This window comes from Myotis brandtii, unplaced genomic scaffold (assembly GCF_000412655.1).
Source record: "Myotis brandtii unplaced genomic scaffold, ASM41265v1 scaffold687, whole genome shotgun sequence".
NCBI lineage: Eukaryota > Metazoa > Chordata > Mammalia > Chiroptera > Vespertilionidae > Myotis > Myotis brandtii.
The window spans coordinates 748,695-769,592 of record NW_005370687.1 but is presented as its reverse complement, the minus strand read 5'-3'; the positions used below and the strand labels follow the sequence as shown (position 1 = coordinate 769,592).

The 20,898-nt window shown below is 40.3% G+C and overlaps 1 pseudogene; it reads left to right on the top strand.

Annotated features, from left to right (window-relative positions):
- Positions 1–4,650: 4,650 nt before the first annotated feature.
- LOC102261049 lies at positions 4,651–6,449 on the top strand (annotated as a pseudogene).
- The last annotated feature ends 14,449 nt before the right edge of the window (positions 6,450–20,898 follow it).

Genomic DNA, 20,898 nt, shown 5'->3' with positions numbered 1-20,898 from the left:
AAACACCCAACTTCTTTCTCCTCTCATCCTCTCAGGCTGACACCTCCCATTGACAAACCCCAGCTGGAAGTCAGAAGGGTGCCTGGGTGATGCAGTCTCCCGCAGGACTCGGTCACCCTAGCCAGCCTCTTAGGGCACAGAGCAGGGTGGAGAAGGGTGGAGGGTGGTTATGGGAGGGCAAACAGATTATCCAGCATAGCCTGTCTGGGCAGTCTATGGGAAACACCCAAGGCAGCTGGCACTTTCCAAGCAAGTAAGCCACCTTCTTGGGCTCCCTGATCCTTGGAGAGGCTAGAGACCAGAAACTACTTAGAGATAACCCCCTTTCTGGCTTTGTTCTATGGAAGCTTAAACTTCACAAGGAAACTGTGCTGGAGTGAAGGGGGCGAGGGGAGTAGATGGAGGAGATGAAAGAGTACAAGCTTTGGCTTGGTGGGGCAGGAAAGCATGTAAGTTCTTCGAGGTCTTAGCATTGGCCGTTGGGATGCTCTGACCAGGCATGAAGGTTGGAGCGGGGAGGGCATTCTCTAGCAATGAGGATGTTAGAGATCCCAGGTTCCTGAGGCTGGTAGGGCCCTCGCTCTGCTCCCTGGGAGTGCTCTGGGGAGGCAGCAAGGATTGCAAGCTGATCATGCCCAGTGCTCAGTTCTTTTTCACGGGTAACAATACCTGCCAGAGAAGTTTGAAGTGATGAGGATTTGCCCTGCCCACAAGATCACTCTTGGTATATCAAGAAAACAAGTTAGCTCTGACCGGTGGCTCAGTGGTTAGAGCATTTGCCTGCACACCAAAGGGTCACAGGTTTGATTCCCAGTCAAGGGCACATACCTGGGTTGCAAGTTTGATCCCCAGCCCCCGGGGCCCATACAAAAGGCAACCAATCGGTGTTTCTCTCTCTCTGTCTCTCTCTTCCTTCCCTCCCTCCCTCCCTCTTTCCCTTCCACTCTCTCTAAAGATCAATGGAAAAAATGTCCTTGGGTGAGGATTAACAACAAAAAGAAAACAAGCTAATATGTGTTAAACATTCATTAGTAGGAAGATACCAGAGAGTTCTTATGATCTCTGTTCTTCTGGATTTCTCTGTCTTTTTGGATGCTTTGGCCACAGCATGAATGAAAAGTTTACTCAAGGCAGGGACGACAGTATCCCAGCAAGACTCTGTCTCCCGCATAGATATCATCAGGCAACCAGAGAGGTCGGCTCCCTTATATGTTGTTATGCTGTTCCAATCCCGATCAGTGCCAGAGGTGTTATTGAAACAGGTTTCCACTGCTGACATGGGTTGCTTGTTAATTTGTGTAATGGCTGCTCTAAAAGAGCTGTGCTTGGCAAAGTTTGTGGCGTTCAGTTACTCTGAGCCATTTTGTCAAAGCCACCTTCTGATTAGAATGGTCGCTAACCTCTCCTGGCAAAGGAATTGTTGATTAGAACTCAAGCTGCACCTGGGTGTAACTTCAAGTAACTGGCAGCTACAAATGTCCTGCCTTTGCCAAACGTTTTAATTTGCCCAAGTATTTTGTTTTGAAAAAGTAGATTGTTGGTTTTTTTTTTAAAGACAATTAAAAAGAAGCAGCAATCTGGGAGTAGGACACTAGGGGAATGGTTAAGAAAGTTTTACGGCATGTCTATGTGAGTTGCCAAAACAGGGACATGTTGGAGCCCATCTAAGGTCTAGAAGTAGCAGAAGACCTTTCTTAAACCTCTTCAGCAGAATATGCTTCTCTTGCCTTGATTCCAAATGCCGATGTAATTTAAGGTAAACTACGAACAGCATGAGATGTGGTGCCCTAGGAGGCTGCCAGGCCAGGAGAGATGCTCTGCTATATTTAACATGTTCAAAGGACTATGCAGACTTGGACAATAAAAGTAACAAACTGGCCCTAGCTGGTTTGGTTCAGTGGATAGAGCATCGGCCTGCAGACTGAAAGGTTCCGGGTTTGATTCCGGTCAAGGGCACATGCCTGGGTTGCCGGCTTGATCCCCAGTAGGGGGCATGTAGGAGGCAGCCAATCAATGATTCTCTCATCATTGATGTTTCTTTCTCTCTCTCTCTCTCTCTCTCTCTCCCTCTCTGAAATCAATAAAAATATATATATTTTTAAAAGTAACGGACTGAAAACCAGAAGTCCTTTCCCCATTTTGAGCAGTGGCTAAGCCTCCAGACTCAATGTGACCTAGGAGAGGAGCACCATAAGGACTCGGCAATCTTAGGGTCAAAGTGAAGACAATTTAAGAAATACATTGAAATGGGGAGCATCTATTTTTTTTTTCAGATACTTTGCACCATGCTCACCCTCATGACAAACATTTATTGAGTACCCACTGCAGGCCAGGCATTAGACTAAGGGCTTTGAAAAGCAGAGAAGAGAAAAACAAACACGGGCCATGACCTGTAGGACGTAATAGCCAGCTCTTACATAATAATTACTGTTTACTAGACATTGTTGTCTCTCAACCCTCAAACAACCCTATGACATAGGTACTATTGTCATCTGTTTGACAGATTAGGAAACTGAGGCACAAACAAAGTCACACAAACTAGTAAGAGGCAGGGTTTTGCATGTGGGCAGCCGGGGTCTTACCCACACAGTATGTCACCATACTCTTACTCACACATCATGTCACCCTTTTCTTACCCACACACCATATCACCTATCTAGATTAGTGGGGGGATGGACGCATAAGTAAATAAATGCAATGCACAATGGCAGATGCACAAAGTACCACAGGAGCTCAAATAAAGAGGCCCACTAAGCTCAGGATTTGAGGAGGGGTGAGGAGAGAGGCGTTGCCTGAATGAGATGACACCTGGGCAGCAGTTGAGCATGGTGTGTGCGGACCCGGAAGCGGCTCAGTATCACTGGGCTATAAAAATCAAGGGGAGGGGGGAGGTAGTTTGCTCCACTAACACTTATTGGATCCCTTCTATGTACAGGCACGGTGCTTAGTGCTGGGGTATTGCAGGGCATCTAAGGAACTTGAACTTGAGCTATCAAACATTTTGCTCCTTTGGTGGGTGAGTTACTCACCAAAGTAGCTTTTTTGAAACTCCTCTCATGCAAAATACTCAACAAACTAGAAGGGAACTTCCTCAGCCTCATAAAGGGGTTTGTGAAAAACCCACAGCTCACATCGTGCTCAATGGTGAAAGGCTGCATGTCCTCTCTCCTAAGGTCAGGACCACGACAAGGATGTCTGCTCTCACCACTTCTATTCAGTATTGTACTGAAGGTTCTAGCCACGGTCATTAGCCAAGAAAATGATATACAATGCATACAAATTGGAAAGAAAATTGACATTTTAAAATAAAAGTGTTACCTCACAGTTTTGAATGCCATCCAATGGAATTTAAATATCATAGCAATTCTATACCATCATCCACTTATATATGTAAAACAAGTAATATCACTTTGTTAAGTATAAGAAATTTTATATTACTCCCCTTTCTCCTTGAACTTGTATTCCTATCCCATTTTCCTCCCACAGAAGTTTATCCTCAGGTAATATAATTTTATGCTTGCAAGTCTATCATACTTCTACATTGAAATGTAATTTGTAAGAACATTTCCTGAGATCATGATCCTCTAAAAACTTCTTTTTACCTAACATTGCCAGTATTACTATTGCATGATTAATCAAAATAACATATAGTATCACATTTTGATAAAGGGAAATTTATTGCAGATATATCTCAGTGCAAGAGTAGGTGATTTTTTCTCAAGTTCTGCATCATTCTATTCCTATTTTTTTTGGCAATGGCTAAGAACACTTGTTCACATAAAATAAATGGGAATGGAAAGGGTTTTGCTGTAGCAATATCATTCCATTTTTTGGGAACTCCTCCCAAATAATGTGCCAAAAATCTCATAGTAATCATCATCATCACTTATTTTAAGCTGACAACTCCAGAAGGTCCTTATTCAATTTTGTTGAAAGCAAATGATCGGAAACCATCCGACTTTCAAAAAGATGTGTTACCCAGTCATTAAAGTTGTTTACTTCCTCGATCCAGACACCCGTGTTTCAATATGTCCCTTTGTTTGGACCCCTAAGGGGTCTCTATGCTCCTGGCAGTGCATCTGGGAATGATTCTTTGGGGAGGGAGAGAGGCCTTTGTGTTTGTTCGTTTGTCTTGTGTGCCCCACTACTCCCTGGAATGATAGTGACTTTTGTTCACTACTTTGTCTTCAGGGCCTAGAAAAGTGTCAGCTACATAGTAGGTGCTCAATGAATATCAAATATCTGTAGGATGTTATGAAAGAATGTCAGGGTGTGTTCATAGGGGGAAGGAGAGGATTTGGGTTTCTCAGTTCAGAGGCACCGAAAGGCCACCTTTCCCCAAGTCAAAGCAGCACCGAGTAGAGGAAAGGCCTAATCTTTGGCATCCTTCCTGGGTTTGAATTCTGACATTGACATTAAGTGGCTGTGACTTTGAGCAAACTCTGGGGCTTAGACTCAGCCTGGATTAAAAGGATAATTTGAGGATAAAAAGAAGCATTGGAGGAAATGACAAGGAAATAGGATACTGCCGGTACAGTAGCTGCACCTGGCACACACGCAGAACTGTGAGTTGTCCTTCATTCCAACCCTGCTGCTTTTCTTTTGGGGGCACCACCATTCCCTCTTACTAGGCCAGAAATTGGGCTTGCCCTGAAAACCCACTGCTGCAAGATGTAGGCAAGATGGTAGCTAGGGCCTCAGGTGGAATCTAGGAGAGAGGGACTTCCTGTACCACAGTTTCCTCATCTAGAAAACAGGAGTAACAGCTCTCCCTCATAGGGTTGTTGTGCAGAAAAATGTGTTAACTTTTGTGAAATGTGTAGGAGAGAGGCTGGCACACAGTAAAGGGTTAATGAATGAGTTACTATCTTGGCCTGCCTGTAGGCCACTGATAACATACATGTGTTGTCTGAAAGAGAAGGGGCACCCAAGGTGAAAGTGGAGTGGGAAAGTGGATCTCCTCAGTTGCTCTGTCTCCCACACACCGTTTATAAGATGTATTGAGATGCCACAGAGTCAGGTCTACCGGAGGAATGAAAACCGGTGGGCAGGTTTCAGTGGGTGTAGCAGGTTAAGGACACCATGGGTATCTGGGGTCAGAGGAACCACACATTTCCTTCAAGTCTCCGTCCCTCCAAAGCCCGGCCTCCTATTGGTCCCAATCTTATCATCAATGGATAAAGCAGGAAAAATATGGACTAACTTCAGATACAGGTGTCAGAATGTCTTCAGCCATGAGGGAGGAATCCGTGGTGAAAATGTGGACATGAACTCCAACAGATGTTTGTCCAAGATAACATCAGTATAAGAGACTCAGCTCAGAAAATGTTGCTTTCCTACTGGGATTAAACCCTTCAGAGAATTCTTCAAGGAGAAACTGAAATTATGCCACTGAAATCCCTTAGATGGGTGAAATAAGCATTGAAACGGATAATGATTTGTGTGTCAACCGGGAGCAAGACTTACAAGAAGAGATTGCTACCCTTGACGTGCTCCATGGGGTGGGAAGAAAAACATTCCTGTTCTACAAAGACTCACAGTTCTCTGGATGCTGATAAAAAGTTTGGTAGAACTCAAAGTGACGTCACAGGAGAGAGGCCACTTGGCGTGAGCCCCACACAGGTGTGGGCGGTGTTCCTGCACCCCCGTAGGAGGTCGCTCTCTGAGACAGAGGTGGCAGGACAGTGTGGGCTTGTGTTTCCCCACGAGAATTTACAAGCAATCAAAGCCCCTCTCTTCTAATACAAGAAAAACACACCTTTCTAAATGAATGCGTGAGAAATGTCTTTTTCCTGCAGGCTCAGATTTAGCCCCCAAATGGCATTTGATTAAACACACTCAGCTGCTGTGAGCCCACATTCAACATTTCTGGATACATTGATCCATCCTTGGATGAAGAGAAGCTGAGGGAGAGAAGGCGACATAGTATAGAATAAGGGGTTGACCCCTTCTCAGTGCAGAAACACATACATTTGAAGCCACTGCACAGGGTCATCTGTTACATAAACTGGAACCAAAGTTGGCTCCTGAGTGACTGTAATACGCGGGGACAGTTCCGCAATTCCACAGCTAATTGTGACTCAGAGGAGGACGCCGCCACGCTGTGCTGGCAGCCACGCAGGCAGTAGCACCTCCAGGTGTCTGAGAGCCACGCCTGCGCCCGCACACAGGACGCTCGGAAAGTCGCACACAGACTAATCACACACACTTCTTGTGCCCGATTTGCTCCAGACCACAGGCCGTTTCTGTTGCTGGACAGTGACGGGCGGGTACAGAGCAAAGCCCTTCTTGGGGAGGAACTTGAGGTACACATTTGCTCGGGGACTCATCCAAAGTCCTCTTCTCTGAGCTCCCGCAGTGCAGCAGATCCCCGCCAGCCCGCATGGGACAGTAGAATCACAACTTTAGCTTTGATGTTCATCGCCCTTGTGCATTTCACTCCACTGTAACTTTTGGAACATCATAAAGATTCCAGTTCTTGCATGTTTTGGAACCATTATTTGCTTTGTCACTAAATGGGACTTTCTCTTTTAGCCCGCAGTATGTCTGCAGTGTAGTAATCTGCAGATGCACTACATGTGATGGATGGAGGACTTCCTTTGCTGTCAATGTTATAGGACTTTTAAAAAGAGCATCATGATAAACAATAAGTTAGCATTCACAGGTTAGAATGAGAACCAGTCGAGGCAAGGTAAACTCTCCTGTCCCCCAAGGGCATTTCGTAGGTCTGCCTTTATGTGCATCAGCCAGCACACCTGTAGGCAGCACACACACCCGTGTTAGGTTTTCAGTGCAGTATGGAGGCTTAGTGTTAGTATCTGCCAGATGCCATGTGCTGTTACATAAATGTGGTGCTTGTGGGGGCAACAGACAGAGACGGCATTTTGCTGATTTAGCTGTTTGGTTTTAATGGCTGTAGTAACTGAGTGAGGCAACTCTGGGGCATTTGCTATGAAGAATTCTATTTCTTACTCAGGAACAAATGATCCAATGATGTTGAATGAGTATTTCAACAGTGTGACTTGTGTTTGAAATTATTATTTTTTTAAAGAAATTTTCTATCAACTTCCAAAAGTAGCAATGTTTGTAATTACTATAAATCAAGCTTTAGGCTTTGGAAGTCCAAAAAATAAAGACTGCCTTCCTTTTAGAAAAAAAAAATTCCATTTTCTGGCCACTTAGCGCAGTGCACTTAAGTACTGATATAGTTTATACTCAGTCTTCTTGTCTCTTCCGCAAAAGGTACTGTTAAGTAAACCAGGTTTTCCAAATAGAATTAGCTCTTAAAAATGCATGTGTATATAATTGGTAGAATTTTATTTAAAGGCCTTAGGTATGATTTTTTTTTTAAAAAAATGAGTGCTTTAACTTAAAATAAACATTGGGAATAGCTCCTGCGATCTAGGCCTGTGATTTTAACGTCAACCGGTACAGTCTCATTGTTGATTCATTAAAGTTGGACCTTTTCCTCTGCCCGCGATGAATTTGGGGACCAGGAAGAAACTGAAACCAGAAGATGTCCAAACAAGTCAGATAATGGTAACTACATGGGTTGCCGATGTTGACATTATTGCTAGACTGTAACTAGTAATTTGGATGGCAGTATTTCCCTCTTTGTTAGTAAACTCATAACTGGATTGCTTAAGCACAATTAAAGAATTTCAGTGCAATTAATTTTTAGTAGAAAATCTGAAACCTAAATTTCAGATTTAATAGGTACTGGATAGCCCTGGCCAGGTGGCCCCGTTGGTTGGAGTGTTGGCCCATACACCAAAAGGTTATGGGTGCGATTCCTAATCAGGGCATATGGGAGAGGCAACTGATAGATGTTTCTCTCACATTGATATTTCTCTCTCTCTCCCTTCCTTTATCTCTAAAAAAATAAATAAAAACATATCCTCGGTGAGGATTAAAAAAATTTTAAAAAGGTACTACAACCATTGTATCTGTAAATAACTTTACTTAGCACCTTTTGGTCAATTGGAATAGTATGCAATACTACTTGAGTGAGCTATTTTGGACGTAATAACAAGTTCTAGTGTTTGCTTATCAGTATTGAATGAATTCACAATTCTGTCCTAACATTTTGTACTAAAGTAGTTGAGTTCATTCCTGTGTCTGTGTTAAAGTGCTCTGAACCACTGGCGAGTGCTCCTCAGTTTCTGCTGCTACAGAATGTTATTGCACATCCCTATGGTTATTGCCAAGGCTACAATAAAGAACAGCGCTATTTGCATGCAACACTAGCCCTTTGACTGCTAATGTATGTTTCTGCTTGCTATATCTTGTTATGGCTGCTTGTTAGTGCTAATAAATATGTTTGGTATTCTTGTAAAAAACAGAAACCAAAACCAAACCCCAAACCTTTCCAGATGCTCCCAGCAGAGGGCAAGGTAGAGTTCTGCCTCCTACCTCTCTCTTAAAAGTCCTGCAAGGTCTTGAAACAACACAGGGGATCAGTGTACTCAGCATTACGGTCCCTGTGTTATATGCCCCCCACCCCCCACCCCAGCCTATGATGTCCTTCAGAGCCAGGAGTCATTCTGTAAAACCCCACACAAACGTAAGGCTCAGCACATGGCAAGCACTTGTTCCTTAAGTGAAAAAGTCTGGAGGTAAACTGCGGCTGTCACAGCTTGGTCAAAGACAGCGTGCCCCCAGACCGGAAGTATAGTGTGCCCCCAGACCGGAAGTACAGCTGTGAGCCGAGGCTTCCTAAAAAAACGGGGGAGAGTGAGGGAATCCTTGGTAGTTCCTTCAGCTTATTAAACCCGAAGGAAGGATGCTAGAAACAAACATGTGGGCCTGGGAGCTCACTGCAGGGCTGGGCTGGCTGTGGGCAGCTGGCAGGGCTCCCAGGTGGTTTATGTTAATCTCCTTGAGAACAAGAAATGCATGTTAAGATGGATTATTTTCTCTTAGATTGAATCAAAGCATCCCCTAATTTGCTGAAGTTTAAAAAAGTTCGATAACTTTGGGAGGAGAGAATCCCTCCGTTACGACAAAGATCTTGCCTACTAGGGAAGTAAGGGAAGCACCCAGAATGTTAACAGGATGTATCGCTAGGGAGTGGAAATACAGGAGATTCTTTTCCCCTGATTTTTTTTTTTTTTGGTATTTTATAGATTTTTATTTAAAAAAGGTATTCTTCTAATGAAAAACTTTATTTTTTTAAAAAAAATCCATATTATGACCTCAAAATGTCTCCATTTGCTGATTTATAAAATAGTGGAAAGTTAATTGAAGGATGAGGCTCCTTTGACTATGTTAAGTCCAATTTTCAGAGTACTTGGTATAGTATTTAGAAATATTTTGTCTCAGTTTTGGGGTAGGATTAGCCTTGGATTAAATGCTGCGCTGTCCTCACCTAACAAAGCATAAAGGTAATTCCTGAAGTGATCAAACTCTTTCCTGGTAATTTAGCCACATCCCAGAACAAAGCTCAAGAATATTTATAGAAGCCCAGCCGGCATGGCTCAGTGGTTGAGCGTGGGCCTATGAACCAGGAGGTCACAGTTTGATTCCCGATCAGGGCACATGCCCAGGTTGTGGGCTCGATCCCCCGTGGGGGGGATGCAGGAGGCATCATTGATGTTTCTCTCTCTCTCTCTCTCTCTCAAATCAATAAAAAATATGTATTTTTTTAAAAAAAGAATATTTATAGGAATACACTTGTATCCCATTCTCAAATGTACAATATCTAGCATGATTGGTTTAGTGTTCAATAAAAGTTAACAAGTTTGCAAAGAAGCAGAAAAATATGACTCTTATTGAAAAGAAAAACCAGCCAATTGAAACTGACCTACAATGTACATTAATGATATAATTAGTAGAAAAGAACACTAAAACAACTTTAACTGTATTCCATATGTTTAAGAAACTACAGAAAATATTGAACATGTTAAGGTGGGACATGAGAGATATAAAAAAAGATCAAAATTGAACTTCTAGAAGAGAAAACAATAATGTCTGAGATGAAAAGAATTCACTGTATGGGTTAACAGCAGATTTAAACATTGTAGAAGAAAAAAAATCAATGAACCTGAAGATATAGCTATAGAAGCAATTCAAAAGGAAACCCAAAAAGGAAAGACTAAAGAAAGTAAAAAGAAAAGGGGAAAAGAAAAACCGAGTGTATCAGTTTGCTAAGGGACTGGTTCAAGTGGATAGCCATACATGTCAGTGGAGTTCCTGGAAGAAAAGGGAGAGGGAAAGAATAAATATTTGAAGAAGAATGGCCAAAAAGCTTACAAATTTGATGAAGACTATAAACCATAAAACCAATGAACCTCAAGCAGAAGAAGCATGGAAACTACACCAAAGTACATAAATCAATTTACATAACACCAGTAAAAAAAGAGCAATCCTTAATAAGACTAAGAAAAAAAAAGTTCTGTAATTCTTTAAAGAAAAAAAAAGAGAGAGAGAGAGCAAATCTTGAAAGCAGCCAGAGGTAAAAGACACGTTACATACAGAGGACAAGAAAAAGAGGACAGCAGCTTTCTCTTCAGAAACCATAGAAGCCAGAGGAGTGGAACAGCCTCTTTAAAACACTCAAACTGTCAACCTAGATTTTACTTAATTAAAATGTTTTTCAAAAACAAAGTTGAAAATAAGACTTGTTCTGACATAAGAAATCGGAAAGACTTGCACTACAAGAAATGTTCAAGCAGAAGGCAAATGATACCAGATGGAATAGGGATTGACACATAGGAATGAAGCACAACAAAAACGCAATGTGATTATATAATAGAATTTTTTTCTTATTTAAATCTTCTTAGAAGATAGTTGGCTGTTTAAAATAAAAATAATAGCAATGAATTTGGGGGGGCTCTAATACATGTAGAAGTAAAATGATAAATAAAATGACAAAAATAGCACAAAGTCTAGGAGGGAAGACATGCAAGTGTATAGTTGTAATGTTTTCATACCATATATGAAGTCATATAATATCACTTGAAGGTAGACTGTGGTAAGTTAAATATGTATATTATACCTGAAGCCACCACTAAGACAATCCCACAAAGAGTTATAGCTAACAATCCAACAAAAATGATAAAATTGAATCACTAAAAATATTCAATTAATACAGAAGGCAGCAGAAAAAAAAGCTCCAGATGATACAAATAAAAAAATAACAAGGTGATAGATTAAAACCTAACCATATCAATAATCACATTAAATGCAAATGGCCTAAATACCCCAATTAAAAGTGAGAGATTTTCAGACAAAGGAAAAAAGCAAGAACCAATTGCATGCCACCTACAAGAAAACCACTTTAAATATAAATACAAATATGTTAAAAATAAAAGAATAGAAAAAGATTCACTATGGTAACACGTTTTTTTTTAAAAGTGGGAATAGCAATGAAAATTTCAGGACAAAAATATCATCAGTCACAAAGAGTATCATTTCATTAAGAATTGAATGGGTCCATTCAAGAAGACATAACAAAGCTAAATGTTAAACACCTAAGAGCAGAGCATCAAAATACATAAGCAAAAGTGACAAAATGCAAAGAGAAACAGACAAACCTTAAGTTATACTTGGAGTTTTTAATACCTCTCTCTCAATAACTGATGGAACAAGTGGATAAGAAATCAGTAATGATTTAGAAGATTTGAACAACACTATCAACCAACTTGACTTTATTGACATTTATAAAACCATTTTCAAAACAACAGCAGAATACACATTCTTTTCAAGTGCATGTGGATCATTTGCCAAGATGGACCTTTTCTGGATCATAAAACAAGTCTCAAAAAAAAATGGAAAGGAATAAGTATGTTCTCTCACTATAAAGGAATTAAGTTAGAAATAAGTAAGAGAAAGATATCTAGACAATCCCCCAAATATTTGGAAACTAAATAACACATTTCTAGATCCAGGGATCGAAGACAAAACCAGGAGTGAAATCAGAAATCGAAGAAAGGTCTCTAATCAATTACCTCAGCTCCCACCTTAAAAATCTCATAAAAAAAGGGCAAATAGCTCTAGCCTGTTTGGCTCAGTGGCTAGAGTCTCGGCCTGTGGACTGAAGTGTCCTGGGTTTGATTCCAGTCAAGGGCACTTGTCCGGGTTGCAGGTTTGACCTCCAGTGGGGGGCGTGTAGGAGGTAGCCAATCAATGATTCTCTCTCATCATTGATGTTTTTTCTCTCTCTCTCTCCCCCTCCTTCCTCTCTGAAATCAATTTTTAAAAAAGGCAAATGAAACCTAAAATAAGCAGAGAAAAGAAATAAAGATAAATAAGGATCAGAGTAGAAATCAATAAAACAAAAACCAGAAAAACCATAGAGAAAAATCAATAAAACTAAGATAACATGAATATCAAATAAGCATATGAAGAAATTTTCAACATTATTGATCATTAGAGAAATGCAAATTACAACTACAATGAGATATCACTCTACACCTATTAGAAAGTCTCAAATTGAAGAGACTGGAGGTAAGTGTTGATGAGGCTAGAGAGCAACTGAATTATCATACACTGCTGGTGAAAATATAAAATCATACAAACGTTTTGGAAAATTCTTAAAATGTTAATCATATACTCACCATATGACTCAGTCACTCTGTTCCTAAGAGAAATGAAAATATATGTTCATACAAAGACTTTCACATTACTCTTTATGGCACCTTTATTTGTAACAGCCCCAAACTAGAAACTACCAAAGTGTCCATAAGCAGATGAATGGATAAACAGATTGTGCTTTCTACACAATGGAATACTACCTAGCAACAGAAAGGGATGAATTCTTGATAACTCAGCAACATGTATGAATCTTAAAATAATTATGCTGAATGAAAGAAGCCACCCCTCCCCAAAAGAGCACATGTGGTATCATTCCATTTATGTAAAATTCTAGAAAATGAGAACCAGTCTATAGTGACAGGAAGCAGATCAGTGGCTGTCTGGGAATGGAGATGTGGTTGGGAGGACCAGGGGGGTGGGATTAAAGAAGGACACAAGGGAACTCTTGGGGGTGATGGATGTGTTTATGAGACACATCGATGTGAGAGAGAAACATCCATCAGTTGCCTTCCATATGCACCCTAACCAAGGATAGAACCCAAAACCTGGGCGTGTGCCCTGACCAGGAATCAAACCAGTGCCCTTTTGGTGCAGGGAACAATGCTCAATCAACTGAGCCACACCGGCCAGGTTGTGTTCACTATGTTGATTGTGGTCATGGTTTCATGGGCACATCAAATTGGGCCCTTTAAAACGGTATCATTTATTGTGTGTCAATTATGGCTCAATAAAGCTGTTTTAAATTAAAAACCAACCTGAAGTCCAGGACAAAAAAAATCAAACAAACAAACTAACATCCCTTTGGATCAGTATTGATAATAGAAATCTCTGAGATAACTTCTTTAAAAAAGAAAGTTGTCAACAATATTGAATAACCATGTGGGCAAGAAAAGGGGAACTTAAGACTGTATGTTCATATATCCATACTTACTTCTAGTTTTATAAAGAAGCAGCCATCCTTATCGCATGAAGACCTGGAAGCACACACACAAAAAACTAAGGATAGTGGTTATCTGGGTGGGGGTGGGGGGGGCGGAATTTGGGAACGGGACTGTGGAATAGGGCTGGGAGCAAGATTTTTCACTGACTGGCTTTTAAAATAGTTTTTATTTTTGAACTCTAACTACTTTTACTATTTTAAAAGATAATTAAACAATAAAGCAGAACTCAGTTCAGGCTGAGAAATAGAAAAGAACAGAAACTATTGAGGAATATGAGATAATATTGTCGTGTGTGTGTGTGTGTGTGTGTGTGTGTGTGTGTGTGTGTATTTTGTTATAAAATGTGGACTAACATAAAAAAAGAGTGGAATGCACTGTTCAGGAAAACCTGGTCTCTCTCTTTCTCCTTCCCTGTGTAGCTTTTCTTTATTAATTTTTGGGTTGTACATATCACATTGTATTGTATTTATCCTTCTATCCACCTGTCTTCTCGTCCACATTATTAATATCTTCAGGGCAAGGACTATCTTGAATGTTTGATCTATGCATGCATGGAGGATTAAGAGAAGAAATGAATGGGCCAGTGAATGAATGAATGAAAAGATTCAGAAACTGCATGTCGAAAGCTGCTTCTCATGCTCTATTTGAGAGAGTGGTGGGCTAACATGATTTTTCAAGGCTTTTTTCTTTGATGATGCTCACAAACAGCCTTTTGGAGTCAGTCTGAAACTGAGAGACCTCAAAAATGAGCAATATTTGTTTGATCTTCAAGCGCAAAGTCATCCTTCAGCAAATGTGTCCTGAGCACCTACCATATGCTAGAAACTTGAGAAGATTTACTCAAGGAAAGGACAGTCAGATTCAGGATTTTTCTGAATCCCCAAATGGACATTAGGTCGTCAGTACACACGGCTCCCCTGCTCATCCTTGGTCCATTGGGAACCGTGCTGGGCTCAGGCAGTCCCATTGAGACTTACATTTATCAAACTTAATAATGTATGAAGCGTATTAAGTGTTTTCTCCTTTCTTGCCCCTCCCCTATTTTTCCCTTTAGTGGTTTGGAAAGTACGTGCTTTGTTTATTTTAGTGGCTACCTTTAAAATATTGCTACGCATATTTAATTTGAAATATGGAGTTAATCACCATCTCTATCTTCCTCCTGAAAAATACAAGGAATTTAGAATGTTCTGTTTCTGCACTGAGACAATTGTGTTTAAAAATCTCCAACTGTGCTCATAGATTTGTCTATTTCTCCTCTTATGTCTGTCATTTTGCTTTACATATTTTGAAACTATGTTAGTAAATGCACACAGAGTTAGGATTGTTATGTTCTGTTTAATCGACCCCTTTCATCACTGTGCAGTGTGGCCTCTAACCCTTACGAATATTTCTTATCTCACAATCTGCTTTATCTGATATTAATATTGCCACCCCAGCTTTCTTTTGGTTACTATTTGCTTGGCATATTTTCTCCATCCTTCTGCTTTCTACATCATTGCATATTTGTATTTATTTATTTTTAATGATTAATAGATTTATTAAACAATAATACATAGGTCATCATTGTCAGACTTAACCTAAGACTTTAAATGTTCCATCCAATTTTCCCTCTCAGATAAGTTTTTCTTTTCTAACTCTGTTAGTTTTAAAAATGTAATACCAGAAGAGGAGGGACCCAATTCCAACCAAAACTCCTAAGAATGAGTTCTTGGGAGTTGGGTCTGAAATTGGGATAGACATTTGCTGACCATACGTAGGTCCAACGAGTCAAAGCAGAATCTTCGAGGCGCCTGGCAGCTGCAGTCATTGTACAGAAGCAGGCACGCCCTTTAGCTGGATCTATGGCCCACCTCTGGCTGGGGCCGGCAGGTTCCCAGAGCTGGGTAGGGGCAGGGTGGCCAGGCGCCAGGGCTTGTACTTAGGGAATGACATCTTGGGAACCTGGCGCACAACTGCCTGCGTATTTATATTTACAATGTGGCTCTCATAAATTGTATATATACCATTGGATTAAAAAAAAACATTCATTCAGAAAAATCTGTATCTTTTCATTGGAATGCTTAGTCTATTTAGTTATTGATATCGCTGAGTTGAAGACTGCCATCTTGGTATTTCTTTCCTATTTGTCCCATATGTTCTTTGTTCTTTTATTCAATTTTCTACTACTTTTGGGTTATCAAGGGTTTTTATTATTCCATTAATCTCCTCTATGATTTTTTCTCTATTAATTTTTTAATTATGCCTTTAAAATATTACTTTAGTAGTTTCCCCAGATATATTAATATGCATCTTTGACTTGTTTTAATCTACCTTAAATTAGTTCTTTACCACTTCATGAATAACTTAACTCCATTTACCTCTATCTCGTCTTTCATATTTTTGTAGTCATATAACATACTTTTACATATGTTATGAAGTGCCCGAGATAGTTATTGTTGTTGCTTTAAGCAATCATAGTCAATGTTCTTTTATATGGGTCCACACATTTAACCTTTCCAACGTTCTTCATTCCTTTGAGCAGTTCTCAGCTTTCCTCTGGAGTAGTTTTCGTTCAACATGAAGAACTTCCTTTAACATTTCTCATAGAGTGAATCTAGAGGGAATGAATTCTCTCAGTTTCTGTTGGTCTGACATCTGTATTTCATCTTTGTTTTTAGAGGATATTTTCGCTGGGTACAGGATTTTCGGTCAGCAGATTATTTTTTCTTTCAGAACCTCAACAAGGTCATTCTGTGGTCTTCTGGTTCTCCATAGGTTCTGTTTGAAGTTAGCAATAGTGTTATTGTTGTTTCTCCGAAAGTATGTGTATTCGCTCTGGCTGCTTTTAAGATTTTCTGTTCATCTTTGGTTTTCTGCAATTTGACTATGATGTGCCTATGCTTGGTTTTCTTTCTATTTATCCTGCTTAGAGTTTGCTAACCTTGAATCTTTGAATTGCCATCTTTCGCGTTTTGCAAATTCTCAGTCATTCTATCTTCAAATATTGCTTTCCCCACTCTCTTCATTCTGGGACTCCTAAAACACATGTATTAGGCCACCTGCCTATGTTTTACATGTCTTGAATGCTCTCTTCTGTTTTATTCCCCTATTTTTTCTGTATGTGCTTCATTTTGGATATTTTCTATTTGCTGCCTTTGAGTTATATAATCCTATCTTTTGCTGTGTCCAGTCTGTTATTAAAACTGTCAAATTAGTTTTTATTTCCCAATATTTTGTACTTCAGTTCTAAAATGTTCATTTGTCTTTCTGTAGATTATAATTCTCTTTTGAAATTACTCATCTTTTCATTCATTTCGTCCATCTTTTACTCTACTTCCTTGAACATATTTATAATAGTTATTTTGAAGTTCTTGACTGCTAACTCCAACATCTGGATCATCTGTGGGACTGCTTCTGTTGTATACTTTTTCTAATTATCAGACACCTTTCCTGTATCTTCAAATGTCTTGTACTTTTTTTCTTAATTGTATGATGGATGTTGTGCAAAAAATAAAGACTGAAGTCAATATTATTTCTCCCCAGATAGGACACATACTTCTCATTAGGCAAATAAGGTGAGGGACTAATCATCTCAATTCTATTAGAAACTGATCTATGTTGTGGCTTTGGTTAGACTTAGTCCACCTCTGGTTTCAAATGTCTCAAGATCAGGATCTTTTCCCTTCAAGAAATGGAGAGTATTTGCTCTCACATTGAATTAAGGCTGGCCTTGTTACTTACTTTGATCAACAGAATGTGGTTAGTGACACACTGCCTTGGGTGGCCATGCAAGGTCTAGGCCAGGGGTGGGCAACCCCTGGCACGCATGCCAAACATGGCACGCCAGTTACTTTTGCTGGCACGCGAAACCATCTCTTATAAGCTTCCATTTACAATTTTTTTCTTAATATCGACTTTTTTATTTTTCAGATAAATTCAGTGTAGGTGAATCTTAGATAAATAAATAATTTTACATAACAAGTTATCTTAAAGACCATAAACATGGATTGACGAGTTTTTTCTGTTTAAAAAACTTTGCAACAGCGTTACTCTCCATGTTTTCATCCACATACGCTTGTGAATCTTTGTTCTCAGTGATGAATTTTGTTAAGTCTCGTAATAGGAGTAGCCTGACGGATGAAAGTAGTAGCTCGTGCATATCTCTGAAGGTCATGAAATATAAACCTGATGTAAAATCTCTGTCATCAGTGATGCAGCAGCAAAAGTCCCACTGATAATATCAAACGGAGTCATAAAGTTTTCTGTCGGACTATCAGTGTACATGTATACATTAAAAAATAAATGTATTTTTCATCATCATATACTGTGTTTTTGTCGCTTGAATGAATTTTATTATTTCTTCAAGGTTCTTCACATACGTACACCTTAAGAGATATCAAGTAGGCGTAACATGTTCTCAAAAAATTAGGGTTGGCACGCAGAAGAATTTTGAGTCAGAGATTTTGCTGGTTTGGTCATGCACTCACAAAAAGGTTGCCCACCCCTGGTCTAGGCATTCTCCTGGAGAGACCAGAGAGAGAGAGAGAGAGAGAGAGAGAGAGAGAGAGAGAGAGAGATCCTTGACCAGCCTCCAGCTCTTCCTGCCATCCCAGCTGAGGTGTCAGACATGTTGTAAAGCCATCTTCGCTTTCTAGCCCCCATTGAATCTCTAAGTGACTGCAGCCTTATGAATGGGCCCAGCTAAATCCAGCCCAGATTGCAGAACTATGAGCAAATAAATACATGACTACTGTTTTAAGCTGATAAATTTTGGGGTAGATTGTTAGGCAGCAATAGATTATAGAAACACAGAGTATTTGAGATATGCTGAATCTTCCAATAAGTGTTTGTTAAATTGTAAGATATTAGATGACCCTCATAGTCCTTCCTCACACTGAGATTCTATGATCCCAAGATCATTAATGACCTTGCATTATGCCATTACTTCCTCTATTTCTACTGACAAATGAAGAGTTGAATTTAGATGCAATATAGTTAAGTTCTTGGGTGTCTTAGTCCATTTGGGATGCTATGACAAATATCCATACATTGGGTAGCTTATAGACGGCAGAAATTTATTTCTCACAATTCTTGACACTGAGAAGTCCAAGATCAAAGAACTGGCAGATTTCGTATCTGGTGAGAAGCCATTTCTTGGTTCATAGATGGCCATTTTTTTTGCTGTGTCCTCATATGACAGAAGGGAAGAGGGATCTCTCTGAGGATTTTTTCCAAGGGCAGTAATCCCATTAATAATTATAAGGGTGGCCTAATCATCGTCCAAAGATCCCCACTTTCTAATATCATCACCTTGAGTGCTAGGATCTCAACATATGGATTTGGGAAGGAAACAAACATTCAGACCATAGCATTCCAGCAATGACACCTACCCCCTCCCCAATTCATGTCCATCTCACATGTCCTCAACTCAAAGGTCTGAGCCCAAAGTCTCATATAAATATCATCTAAATCAGATATGGGTGAGACTCAAGGTGCGATATATTTAGAGACAGCAACCTAGGGTCACCTATTTTGACCTGTCTCCTTTCCAAACCTACTTTTCTGCAGTTCTATTGATTGTACTTAGTTCTTCACATATAAAAATTATACCCAAAGCCCATTTACTATAGAATATAAGCTGCTTTGAGGTTTTTATTCAGTAACGGAGAGAAATCTATGCTAAGACGTTTACATTTTCAGACCCAGTCTGTACTAGTTTTTCAGTTTTTAGAATTTTTCTTCAATTTCTCATTAGAGAGATAAAAGCTTCAATGATGACAATGTTATGAAAAGTGAACTAACCAACCCAATCATAGCATTTTGTAAAGTTTGAAATTTCTTAGAATTTGGGGTGATCGGTATTTTGGAAGAAGACTTGGCCTTGTAATTGTTACTCACTTTACTAGTTACTATTTACAATCAATTAGCCATTTTTCTTTATTCTATTGCTGTGGAAGAGGCTGGGTGCTGTGGGTTTATAGCAGAATATTATTTAAAGACAGACTGTATTCCAAGCATCAGGTTGGTCTTTCTGAGGTAAAGCACCAGAGCCAGGATTGAGCTATGTTGTGGTTGTAGCAGGAAGGACCAAATTCTAAATTCTGCCACTTGCTGCCCAAGTGTCAGAAGCCATTGATTCTGTGCTTGAAGACCTTCCTCTGACAGCAATGTGGGAATAGAAGGGAGCTGGAGTGAGACAGCAGCAGCCCACAAAACTGGGCTCTTCGTGCACTTTCGCATCTCTTGTTTTAAATATGAAGTGTTTTCTTGGTTTTGACACATTTCTGCGCCTGTCCCTGCCACTGTGACAGTTCATTCCTGGGTTGACCCAGTTCCTGGTTGAGCCCTGGTAATTACCTTTAGGCTAATTATCCTCAGGCTCCATCTGGTTGTGTCCCTGGGTGACCAGCTTCTGTATTCACCCATGGTTGCCACTCTTGGTCCACCATTTGGCTCTGCCTTTTTGGCAGTTACTGGAACTTGCTTTAAGCCTAACTCCTACTTATCCTTCAGATGCCAGGTCATGTGTCATTACTATAGGAAGATGGTTTCATGTCCTCCTGATGTTTGCCACCACAATTTATCATTATTATTATTTAAAAAAAATATATTTTATTGATCTTTTACAGAGAGGAAGGGAGAGAGATAGTTAGAAACATCGATGGGAGAGAAACATCGATCAGCTGCCTCCTGCACATCTCCCACTGGGGATGTGCCCGCAACCCAGGTACATGCCCTTGACCGGAATCGACCCTGGGACCTTTCAGTCCGCAGGCCGGCGCTCTATCCACTGAGCCAAACTGGTTTCGGCAACAATTTATCATTATTTTTGCCATCTACTCTGCTCATCTTGTATCTTTAGCACCTGTGACAGTGCGTGGCACATAGTAGGAGTTCAAAAAACATATTAAGTAAGCATGGATAAATGAAGCTTGTGACTTAGACCCCCACTTTTTTTTAGCATACAAACTTATCTGAGCCTTAGTTTACGTATATATAAAATAGGGATAGTGCTGTTTTATCTACCCCACAGTTTGGGGTGCTATGTATGTAGCAGGTGACTAGTACATGTTTGTAGAATGAGTGAATTTATGTTTTCTCTGTGATATATATATATGATACATTTTAGAGGCCCGGTGCACAAGTTCATGCACCAGTGGGGTACGTGGGGTACCTTGGCCTGGCCTGCAGGATCAGGCCAAAACCAGCTGTCTCCAACATCCCCCGAGGGGTCCAGGATTGCAAGAGGGTGCAGGCCAGGCCGAGGGACCCCACCGGTGCACTATCAGGGCTGGGGAAGGACGTGGGAGGTTGGCCAGCCGGGGAGAAACCGTGGGAGGGCTCCAGGGCATGTCCAGCCCATCTTGCTCAGTCCCAATCAGCTGGACCCCAGCAGCAAGATAACCTACCAGTCAGAGCATCTGCCCCCTGGTGGTCAGTGCAC